The sequence below is a fragment of the Synchiropus splendidus genome, chromosome 13 (genome assembly GCF_027744825.2).
Source record: "Synchiropus splendidus isolate RoL2022-P1 chromosome 13, RoL_Sspl_1.0, whole genome shotgun sequence".
NCBI lineage: Eukaryota > Metazoa > Chordata > Actinopteri > Syngnathiformes > Callionymidae > Synchiropus > Synchiropus splendidus.
In genome coordinates, this window is record NC_071346.1 from 2841228 (window position 1) to 2853508 (window position 12281).

Consider the following 12281-nt stretch of genomic DNA (forward strand, 5'->3'; position numbering starts at 1 on the left):
TGATAGTACATCGGTATGCCATGCAGTTCACTAAAATATCACACAATATTTCTCAGAATCAGAGCTCTACAGCAACTGGAAAGTGCCCACGACGTCACAGCTGAATACACTCTGTCATTGGCCCTGTACCAGCAAGGCTGGTGTCCACGCGGCCGGGTTCTCACGACGGCCTGGAAAGAGATGTTTCCTGCTCAAACACTCAGATTTCCTCGAGGCCGATGGCGTCTACATGCTTCTCTGCATCAATAATACAGACTGACATGCACAAGATACTCTCAAGGAGAGCCCGTCAGGACGCGTCGCCAGAGTCCTCGCCGTGAAACAAACAAACCAGAACTGACAATCCTTGAGAAAGTCCATACGTGAACCGAACGCTGTGGTTTTCCCTGGCACACGCCGCCCCTGACGATGGAGGTAAAGATTCTTCAGCAGGGATGAGCGGCTCACCGGGGAGCAGCAGGAGCAGGCAGCGCTGCGAAAACTTTGACAGGAGGTGAGGCAGACACGGCCGGCTGTGGATGCTCTGGTAGCAACAAGGCGAGAATCCTCGCGGGCACGTCAGCGAGGTAAAGGTTGTGCGGCAACAAACAAACTACTGTTTGTCGACGCAAAAACCTGAACAACACGCCTCGGAAGTTTTCACCTCCATTTTTTTTCCGAACAGTGTTTACAAACATCTGCAGTGTTGGGTATAGCAGCCACGTAAAAGTAGGATTACTTTTGATTACTTTGAAGGCAAAAGTAGAAGTAGCATTAAGGACCAACGCAGCGCGGAGCAGCTTTGTCCGATTAAGTTTGAGACACAAGAAACACCTGTATTACCTATTGCAGAATTATTTGCGAGTACATTTGAGCCTCAGAGCACACAGAGGAATGTTTGAAGGCTGAAACTTTTACTGGTCTAAAATACACCACACATAGTGCTGCAGACTTAAATTCAGCCAGGCAAAACAAGGACCTAATGAGGGGCCTCAAGTTTTTAGTCTCCCCAGACCATAAAGCAACCAACACCACAGCTATCATGAGCCTAGCAACGATGGTGACGCCATCTAGTGACTGACACATCATGGAAGGTGGTGGTCAGTCCTGTGTTCTTCATGCAGGGTGTTTGACCGGGCAGCTGGTCTGAAGTGTTTGGTGGCCCAACAATATGGTCACCACCAGACTTGAGCTGGTACCTAGAACCGAGTCCCCAGAGCAGTTCATGGGATCAAGCAGTGCAATTGGATCAGTAGCTTCCACACTCGCTATGAGGGTTTCTGACCAATGAAAAGGGCCCCTTTGTTCCAGCCATGTGGTGTCAATAGTGTTGTTTTCGTCATCAATGCCTTTTTTGTTTTCATGACGATATCATGACGAGTTAAACATGGGTTCTTGTTGTCGATAACACAATTTATATTTGAAAGATATTCATATCTTAATATCTTGGATGTACATACATTAATGTGTATATGGTGGTAAATACACAATAACAGTACCCGTCTTGTATTTCTCATGACTGTTATGATACTCATTTCTCATGTTATTGAGTCTGGATGTGTTCCAATTCCTTCCTTAATCCTCAATCCTCAAAAATGCGCGTTCTCGCCAGGAGCAATGACTGTCCCAATTCTTAGGAAGTTAAATTGAGGAACAAGATTGAGGAACTCCATCTTGAGGAACTCTACTGCTTCCCTCGGTATTGAGGAATACCCAGAATCCTTTGCGTCGTATCAACGGTAGCCTCGAAAACAAAGCGCTAGTGTTCACACAGATGATCAGAGCAGCAGATAACTCACCCCTGAAATAGACCGTTTGGTAGTTTGGGGTCAAGAGAACCTCTCACCTGGGTCCAGGAATGAACAAGTCGGGTTCATATGATCAAGAGTCTCGGGCCATGTGGTCGTTCTATGACGACAAAAATCTGTGGCGCCATGGAAACCCAGAAGCTTCCCTAATTCAAGACAGCTCCCATGACATTTTATCAATCCAACTTATTACGTTTCATATTTAAAGAATCTCAACCTGGTATTTTCTCAGAGTCTGTGTGAAATTGAACTTCAAATACGGTTTAGGCTGAGTAGCTAATCCAATATTAGCACAGATGGAAATCTCTTTAATGTGCTGTAAAAAGGTAAATGTCAAACGAAAACATGATTCATGAAAGAAAGAGAGGCAAGAAAAGTCCAAGGGCTCCTAATTAGCCGGGACGTTCTGCTTCAGGCCTGGGCCTTTTAGCCACAGGGGGGCTGATACAGTAGATTATATTGTACATGCTGGCATAAGGACCAAACAGGCTGACTCAGGAGCCCCCTCCCAAAAAAAATCTTTAAAATTGTGAAGGCAATGTAGCGTGGACGAGATTTGAATGTCAAGTCTGTAACATTAAGGTGTTCTGCATTCCCAAGAGAGGAGGAAAAGGGTGCGGAAAATGAAGAGCACAATCTCCTAATAAATATTCCACCCGTCTTTTTCTTATCACAGGAGGGTGTCGGCGGCTGGATGGAGATGTTCATTAGCTGATCGCTGAGACAAACACCTTTGAAGGATTAAACAGTCAAATATAACAAGATGCTTGAATTGCTGTCCTGGTTGTTACGGGAGATCAAAGTGGGGCCTGGGGGTCCGCTAAGTACAGGGAGCACGAATTGTTGAGCCTGGCTCCGACAGAACAAGTGCTGGACCGAAAAGATACAGCATCTGACGTGCGCGTTGCATTCCCCGAGGCTTGTTCTTTCAAAAGTGTCAGCCTTCCCCGCATTCGCAGAGCTGCACAGACGCACACTCTCGAGCAGGAACCACTTCCAATGAAACAATATTTAGAATCCTGCAATGGATGTGTGTGTTTTAAAGGGAAGGAAGTGTGATGAAGCAAAGACGGTCTGTCTATCCATCCATCACAGCCAGGCTTTGGGGCACAACGCCTTAAACATGCCCCATTTTTCACTGTTTTTCTCAACTTCCTTCATTTAAATTTGTTGAATCAACCCTGGTTTGTCCCACCCGTGTCACACATACTTGCTCTTTATTTGCAGCTGTAGAAACACAGATATGGGGGTCCCTCCTCAGACAATACTCAGGCCACCTGCGTGCAAAAGTGGAGTGTACCCTGAAAGAGTCTGAGCTGAAAGCCGGAACACAAAATGAGTCTTATTCCAATGGTATCAGGGACCTTTACTTTCTGTCGATGGAATATAGTGAATAAGAATCCTGGTACTGGTATCAACCTGATCCAGCCCCTAAAGTGGCATCAGATATGGGTGAAAAAGTGCCAATTCGGGAGCCGATCTTGGCATTTAGAGCTCACATTAACAGCACATGTGGCGCCTGTCAGAATGCTAACATGGCAGCAGCTAACAGCAGATACTGAGCTGAGTAGAAACATTTCACCCTCCTACTAATCACCTGGCAAGTTCAACAGCGACATGCAAATTGGAGCCAATAAATAAATAATACATAAACACCAAGTTCGTAATTGCCTTTTTGCCTTTCAGCAAAGCATGACCAGTGTTATCCAGTATACCAGTGACTGGCCACGTCCTACTGAACTCTGAGGCAACTATTTTTATGCACAGAAACACCTTTTTTCGTTCAATGTTTCTCTTGTATACAAGAAGAACCAAGATGGTGTAAGATAGAAGGAAACTATGGTTACGCTGCGATGCGATAAGATACAAAATAAATAGCCCATGATAATGATTAGCGCAGGATATATATCTGAGATGAAGTACATATTTTCATAGGTTTTTTTCTGGGGATTTGAGGGGAAGCTTTAAAAGCTTCTCTCAAAGAGATAAACTTTTATTGAACTATAACATGAACATTTTTATCCAGAAACAGACCTCGCAGCATTTACCGCCTTCTTCATGCAGGCAGCTCTTGGAGAAGAAAAAGGAAGCTGGAATCATTTACGTCTGGAACTTCACCCACAACACTGGAATTTTAACCCCGAGTCTCACACACTGCAACTGTCAGTTGTCCAAGAAAAATAAGGCTAACGCTTCCCATTTTCTAGCTGATGTGTGAGCAACAGCGAACAATGCATTTAGCTACATGGCGTCACAGTGCTAATGGCTGCATTCAAGACTCACGGTTCTGTTTTAATTTTTCACCTGACGTCGCTACAAGCAACCATTTCAGCCCCCTTTTATATCGCCTGCATTCATCAATCAACCATGAAAAGCACTTAATTTCCCGGGTTTCTCCTCCATATTCTTCTGCATTACAGCCCTAATCATGCCACTCCAAAGACCACACTCCAGAGAGAGAAGACGCAATTAGCAATTACGGTCAAACCGTGGTACTTTGCCTTTTACTTCCAGGAAGTATGTGCAGCGAGGTGGTGCATAAAGCTGGGAGCAGAAGACGGGTGGTGCCGGAGAGGAGACCCAAGGTTTAGAGATTTAAGCCAGACAGAGCAGACATGACACATGGGCATTAAAAAAAATGAATGTGAGGCTCGCTCTGCTGCAGAAGTACTTTTCTGGGTGACACCTACTATATTTGCCTACTGACGGATGGCATGTCGGGCCGAGCTCCGGCAGCGCCCCTGATAGAATGTTTTTTTATTTCACTGAGCTTCTAAACTGTTGCCGGGACATTTCCACGACTCAGATTTCTCAAATGCTGCAGCGTTTCCTGTTTTTCCACCAGAAACCGAATGTCATTTTGGACTCTAACTCACTTCCTTTAACTTGTGATGTATTTGTGATGTAGTTGCGTTTGTTCCTAACTTTTATACAGTATGTCCTGATGCAAGTAGCCACCAGAGGGCGCCCTGGCGCAGAGCTAGGTATGCTTTTCCCCAAGAAACGCCCTCACCAATGCAACATTTGACGAGATGTTCATTCAGAAGTGATAATAAATCAAACCGGAAGACAAACTCATCATGAAGCGAGTCACACTCAGAAGACATCTACAGAACAGCTGACTCACTAATGAGTCTCCTTTGTCATCATCAAGTCCCTCATCAATTCTGATATAAGTAGTGAGCCAAGTGCCCACAAGAGGGCACCCTGAGGCAGAACGCATGATGAGAATACTTTGCAACAAGAAGTTCTGACTTATCATTAAAACTCAACCCAATGCGAGCAGGACTGGTGGAGTCCAACACATGTGAATGAGTCCTTGTGACAGCATGAAAGAGGATGCAGCTCAGACTGCTGATTCATTGGCAGTGCAACCTTGAGTCGCTTGTAATTCAGGATTTCCTTCTTTATAGAGTGGCACGAAAAATCGTACATCACTGCGGTTAAGAAACTAGCTGTGATCGCTGAGTCAAACACATCTGCTTGAGTCCTGGGACAACCATACTGAGTTGATAATTCACACACTAGTGAGTCAGCTAGGTGACTGAAAGGGAATCCCACTGGTGAGATTGATGAGTCCAACACATCCACGTGAGTCCCAGTGACACAGTCATGCTTGTTACCAATCAGACAAAAAACAATAGTATCGTTACGACCTGACGATTTCAGATATTTAGGATCTTAGGTCTTTGAGTCAGTTTCCCACCAGCCACATTAACAAACTCTTTCAGGAGCGATGCTAGCTAGCGTGTAGCGGGCGCTCACTCACCTCATTCGAATGGTCCAGATGACTGGAAACACTACAATCCCATTTAAGTCCAAAAGGGTTTGATCACAGCACAAGCTCTGGAAGACAGAGACAAGACACACACCATGAGCATTCTTCACAAAACAGCGGCACATGCGTTCGGGTGGAATCGTTTTGAAGTGAAATCACAGTCACGACTTCACGCTGCTGCCCGCAGGTCCAGAGTGCTGGCGTGCGGTAGCACTGGCTGAAGCACACACACATTAAACAGAGGCTCTCAGGATCTCTTTAAAACTCCAATTAAAGTGAAATGTGGTCAGAGCTTGCTACAACTGTTGACACTTTCCAGGAGGTGAAAGGCAAAGGGCAACTTCAGGATGCGGCCTAATGAGCGCTTGCTCAACTGATGTCGACCTGTTTGCTCCCATCAGACCTGGAAACTTTGCTCCTAAAAACCAGACCCACCCTGCCTTTACAGTTTTGACAAGTGTCCTGACACTTCCATTGTCGTATTAAACACGAGTTTATCTGTAGAAAAGCTTTTCTGATTTAAAACGTCTTTTTTTGGTAATAGGTTTTCCTCACATTATCTTACTGTGTTATTACAGGTACATGGTAATTTTTGTATTTCTATTTATATTTCATTGAAATGTGACATTTTATTTTGTTTTATCATTTATATATTTTTTTACGCTTAGAAAAAAAAACATTCGATTCAGTTTATTTTTATTTTCCTTCATTGCTTCATTTTATTTTATATAACTTAAATAATATTTTATTTTCATTTTTTAAGGGGCTGGATATTTACTTTTTTTTAACATTTTAAATTAAATTCTTTACAAATTAATTTATGTTATTTAGATTTTTATTATATTTATTCTGCTACTTCCCAAATATCCCTAAACCTCACCGTATTTCCATATTTATTTTTCCTTGCAGAACATGATTTTCTGAGGTCAATTATCTATATTCAATTGCATTAATAGTTGACCGTGTATTTCACATTTTCTTTTTTCTTTTATTTTACATTTCATGTCATTTTTAATCTGACTTCACAATTCTATATCATTTCAGCTGTTTTTTTTTTCTCCTGAAAGCCACAGGAAAAAAACATCGCACGTCTAATAGGGCACTTTGGAGGAATTAATTGCCCAGCTGAAGTCTGATTTATAACACAGCCATGTTAAATCCTCAATGAGCGAGGCTTGGAAATGAGATGATATATTGGCTACAAAAGTGGGATCGGCAGGAATCATAAAATGTGGGAAAGCGTTTCTCTTTTACAACGAAAGCCGGCGATGTAGCGCACCCGTCCGCCGAGGGGAGCGACCGGAACCATGGGCTGAGACATTAATCATCGGGACAGTGATACATTGAGTTATCGTGGAACCCAACACCAAAAGGAGTGAAGGAATAAGAGGGCCTTTAACCGCCCACCTCCCACAATTAAGTGCAGCATCTCTGAGAAATGAGGCTGGGGGTGAGATCATCAGCAGCAGAGCAGGTCTCGGGGTATTGACTTGACACACCGAATTATTTCTCTAATGTGTTTAAATCCACACAGGCATGCATGAAGTCGTGAGCGAGGGGGAGAAAACCTGTCCAGTTGTGCGTTGTTGCGGTTCCCTGGCGTGTTACAGCCGTCCAAGTGCGAGCTGTGACTAATCAATTCCTCGCCAGAAAAAAAAAAAATCTGCAGTGCGCTGAGGAATATTAGCATCTGTCGTGTCCCACAGAGTCCAGGGAGCGCAACATGATACCACACAGTCGTAGAGGTGGACGCAAGGACGCGAGGGAGTGAGGAACGGGAGGGGAGCGGAAGCGCCAACTCCAGAAGGAGAAGGAGGGAGACTCTTTTGTCTTCTTCATCTCAAGCAGGGGCGCGATGGTGTGGTCAAGGGTGGTGGTGTGGCGCGCCGCCAATTCTATTCTCAAAGTACTTGTTTAGCTTCCACTCTGGCTGAGCTACTCACAAAATAATGGTGTGAACAGTGACTGGAAGTTGGCCGCAAGAAAGTCAGCACCCAAGAGAAGGCTGACTGTGCCCTACGTCTCAGCGCCGGCCATTCTTAGCTTAAAAGTCACACACTGAGTAAGCCCTTGCGGCCCTTGGGTTTTGATCCAACGCATCAAGCGCACAGTTGAATCAATCAGCAGTCTGAAGACTACACTTGAGTCTCAGTATGGTGCGGCTTGTTTAGAGTTTCTCTTAGCTTAAGGGTGTTTTTATCTATTGTTTAGATTGACGACAGTGCTAGCCGGCCCGCCTTGGAATGTCAGTTCAGCACTACATGCTACATCAGCATTACACATTAGCATGTAGTGCTAATGTAGCACTACATGCTGTGCCTTTCTGTCTTCTTCTACTGAACCATAACGCTAACCCTAGCCCTTAACTCAACCGTACCAGTAACATTCACCAAAAACCCAGAGCCTTACACCCCTGGTTTCCGCTGAACACTCCAAGTACCACACTGCGTGACTGACCCAGTTCATGACATTGTTTCGACCAGGAGAGCGGCACCATGGTGTGTGTCTAACCCTAGCAATTTCCGAGGAATACATTTCTTTACCAAGATCGCAACTCCAGACCAATGTGTGCGGCTAGGAACGTTCCATCTTGTGTAGTCGCTAGGTCATTTATGGGGGACAGCGTCATCACCACACAGTGTTCCGTGGAAAGATGTTAAGGCAGAGCTCCAACCACCCTCTCTGAGATCACAAAAGACAAGATATCGCTCAACAGCAACAGCTCTGCTGCTCAAAAACCTCATGTCAAAAACTCTTCAGCTCTTCAGCCGGGAAGATTTTCTCCAAGCCTGGCAACAACAGAAGCCTCTTCTCTGTTCACCCACAGAAGCATCTTAATGACGGCGAAGAAGAATTGATTGAGTGAATTATTCCTCCACAACATGGATTACTTGGCAAAAAAGAAAAGACAAGCTTCCACAATAACATCTTACCACCTTCAAGGACAGAACATGGGGTGCAGTAAAACTGTCACTACATCGATGCTTTTAACAGCATGAAGAAGAAAAGGAAGCTGTTGGATCAGAGTTATGAGCCGCAAAGTAACAACGTTACCACGGCAACACCTGTGATTGATGACTGTGTTAAGACGAATAGTTACAAGTCATTAAGCGGGTCTAACAGTGCATGGCGGCCATCTTAATAAACAGGGACAAAGCAATTACCCAGTCATTAGAGGACGGAATGTACACGGTACTTGTATGCTTCGTATCCTGGCGTGACCTTCACTTCTGCCATCCAAAATACATGACGCAGAGTCTCATGTCACGCTTGGCTCATATTCTGAGTGCACCTCCTACTGGACACTCATGAATCCAAGTCCATATAATCCATGAACGGCAGGTGGTAACACTAGATATAAACATTAGATATATTTCTGACAATATTATTGACCCTGGGAGGTATTACTGTATTACCGTCACTTTCTCGGCTAAATGGTTCTGAAAGAAAAGCAGTTGTTCCAGCAGGTTTTCAAAATATAAAAGAGCTTTGTCTCCTTCCACGGTAATTGCGGTAGATTTCTATCAGGACAACGCTGTTTGTCACGAGGTGTCGTGGCGCCAGCGTGTTTCTGCTCAATATTTCCCAGTAATTCTCCAAATGGCAGCTTGACGGCTTCTTTACCTTCTTTATTGTCAGCCCAGCGTTGATAAGGATTTGATGGCCGAGTCAAGAATACTTGTTGACAAGAATATTGTTCTGCAGCCGCCCACACACACCGCAGCGGAACAGTAGCGGTCATGATTGAGGGGAATTCTGAATTCAAATGAGGGCGAGGAGACGGAGTGAAACAGATGTGCCGTTGTTTGGCGGGAGCGGCGTGCGGGAGCGGCGCGCGTGAGCCGCGGCGGCCGTCGACTGTACAGTCACTCAATCATTCTGGGCGAGCGCCAATTCATCTATTGCTGCTTGACTGGGATCCAATCACCATCCCCAACAGGGCCAGAATCAAAGATCGGCCGACAGCTCCAAGAAGCCCACTGTCATCGCAGATTTATGGGACACGTTGTTGAGGCGTGTGCTTCATGAGGCGACGCCAGCAGAAGAACCGCAGAAAGTATTGCACGTCACACGGCACATTAGGACTCGCAGTGTTCGTGGTGAGCATATAGAGCTACGGAGAGTCTTTTACACTCCGCAGGCTCACCCTCGGGTCACAGCTTCAATGCCCCTGGAAGACCTCTGACAGATAAAGACGGGATCTCAACAATAGTGTGAGGCTAGTCATAATGTTTCCACAATATGTGAAACATCAGTATACATAAAAATACCGCACATTTTAACACAAAGATTTCCTTTGTCAATTAACTGAATCTTTTTTTGGAGATAAATACCACCTCTTTTGAGCACGCAGCTAGCTAGCTACCAGACTGATAAAGAGCTTATCTATGTGTCGACTTTTAGTTACCAGCAGCCCAAATATTGACACTCAATTGTCACCCTGAGATCAAAACAAAATCAATCAGTAGCAACATGTTGGACTTGGCAAGCTAGCATACACACAAATATGCCGGTTTACGACACAAAGATGAGCTAATATCCTGTACCACTGTACCAGAACAATGGCTTTATGAAAAGTAACTTGTACGACACAAACATGTTGAGTTGTTTAACTTGTCTATTGAAATGTCACTAAATAAGGTGTGATGTATGTGGAAGAAAGGTGGATGTGCTGTGGACAATGATGTTTGCTGATGATATAGTGATTTGTGGTGGAGTAGTTGGGGAGATGCTCGGAGAGTGGGATGAAAAAGAGCAAGATCGACATGGAGAAGTTTTGAGAGAAAGTTGGGGTCTCATGGAGATGAGTGACTCGGTGAAAGAGGAGATCAGGAGGGGGAGAAGACGATGACTCGCTATGCTAAAATCCTGACCTCTCTGTGAACAGGATGTTTACAGGTTTAAGGCGGGCACCTCTAAGTGAGGTCTTAAAAGGAAAAGCCCTCCATCGAGTGAATAATTCAGCGGTTATTTTTAACAAGTCAGTCATGTTAATTGGACCATTTGGTATTCATGGATAAGCGCTCCCTCACCTAACAGACAGAGGCGTCCTGTAAGTGCAGTCAGCCGCGACGTGGAAACGCACCCGCACGGCCGTTCGCGATTATATTTAGTCTCTGGGTCCGTTTTGTCAGGATGCCGAGGAGGCCTGACGTGGGAGTGTGACAAAGCCGCCAACACCGTGGCGCCGGTGAAAGACTTTCAACCGTAGTGTTGTAATTACAGGGCTCATCGTGTCGTTCCTCAGCTGTGTGTCAGCTGACCGGGAGGACGACCAGGATGGTGACCTTAGGCACACTATTTATACATCTTAATTGAGGAGATTTTGAAGCGAAGAGTGAGGAGTGAGCGAGGGAAGCCGCCGAGGCGCTCTCTTGTTCTCGCCTTGATTTTGCGTGTCAGCGCTGAGGTACTAAATATTTGTTCTACATTTCCCTGTTTTCAAGTCTTTTGATGAAATTTGATTTCGGCTCCACCACGTCTGATCACAGAACCGCCCAGCGGTGCGGATTGGGTCTATTCCGAATTACTTATTCATCTTAAGGAATAATTAAGCCTCCGTCTAAAAATGAGGTCGTGGTGTTCAACATCTCAGGCAACAACAAATCATTATTTTATGTCAGACAGTTTCCAGGTCGTCAATATTTCACCAGCGTTTTTGGCAGCGGCTCCTCTCCGCCTGCCTTCCTCTCTTGTGTCAAGACTTATAGAAACGCAACAATGAACAGACGACAGAACTGACGGCTGACGCAGTACGTCTGATGATAAGACATGGCTGAGACTTGAGTCACATTGAGTGGGGTTTCTCACCGTCCACCAGGTCACATGTTTTGGCTATGCATTGTGGGCCGCAGTCGCCATGTTCACAGTCAACAATCCATGTATGCAATGTCAAATATGGATCCGGAAACAAACGTAAACTTCTGTCTGTGCTCTGTGTTTATTTCCTCCGTGTTTCTGCATGTTTCCACAAAGCTTATGGATACCACTGGAAAGCATGGGGGGCAGTGTTGCTGTTACTACCCGATACGTAGCTGGGACACAAAGAAAACAGTGGTGGAAATTCTCCATCCTCTAGTGGCAATATATTTAACAGCCTCACCGACCACCGCCTCCTACAACACTGCTTGTGTGCAAGATGTACATGATCAGTACTTCTTCCACAGTCGCCATGTTTGTTTTGGGGTTTGTCAGAGTCATAAACCTTTGACTGTGGGCTGCCCCCAGGTGGGTATTTTGGTGAACAACACTAAAGTGATCAGTTTCATGTCAGCAATGATGTTAGCGCCCACCGGAGGGCAGTACCCATTATGAGATTCAGATCCCTGACGATGGGGATTCCCTGCGACAGGACACGATCCAGATTATTGGCATCGCTGAATAATAAACATCCAAGTCCAGTAGAGTCAGAGGCCTGGCAAACACCCGTGTGAGTCTCAGCGAATCATTTTAGCATACAGGAGATGAGTCCGGCTCAATGAATCACAAAAATCAGAGACCATATGACTCATGACTGAGGGTGTCACTGAAGAGTGAGCCCCTCTGACTCAAGCTGTAGGCTATGACTCAAAATAAAAAAGTATTCCAACAACTCATTAACCAAATACTTTCACCTACATGATGCTTTCAGGGTACAGTCTGAACACGGCGCAGCCCTTTGCTAGTCCGCAGGGGGAAACCAGCCATGTCAGAGGATGACAGGATCATCTCAGCTC

At 45.1% G+C, this 12281-nt stretch overlaps 1 protein-coding gene across 20 annotated transcripts in view; it reads right to left on the bottom strand.

Moving 5' to 3' along the window:
- Positions 1-12281, bottom strand: part of LOC128769236 (receptor-type tyrosine-protein phosphatase F) — a 160064-nt gene that overhangs the window by 128603 nt on the left and 19180 nt on the right. For 19 of the 20 annotated variants that reach the window (XM_053882746.1, XM_053882748.1, XM_053882749.1 and 16 more), the window contains one exon: positions 5557-5633. The exons of the other annotated variant lie outside the window; for it this stretch is intronic. The gene's annotated coding sequence lies outside the window, so the exon portion shown is untranslated. The remainder of the gene's footprint in view (positions 1-5556; positions 5634-12281) is intronic. 20 annotated transcript variants of the gene reach the window in all.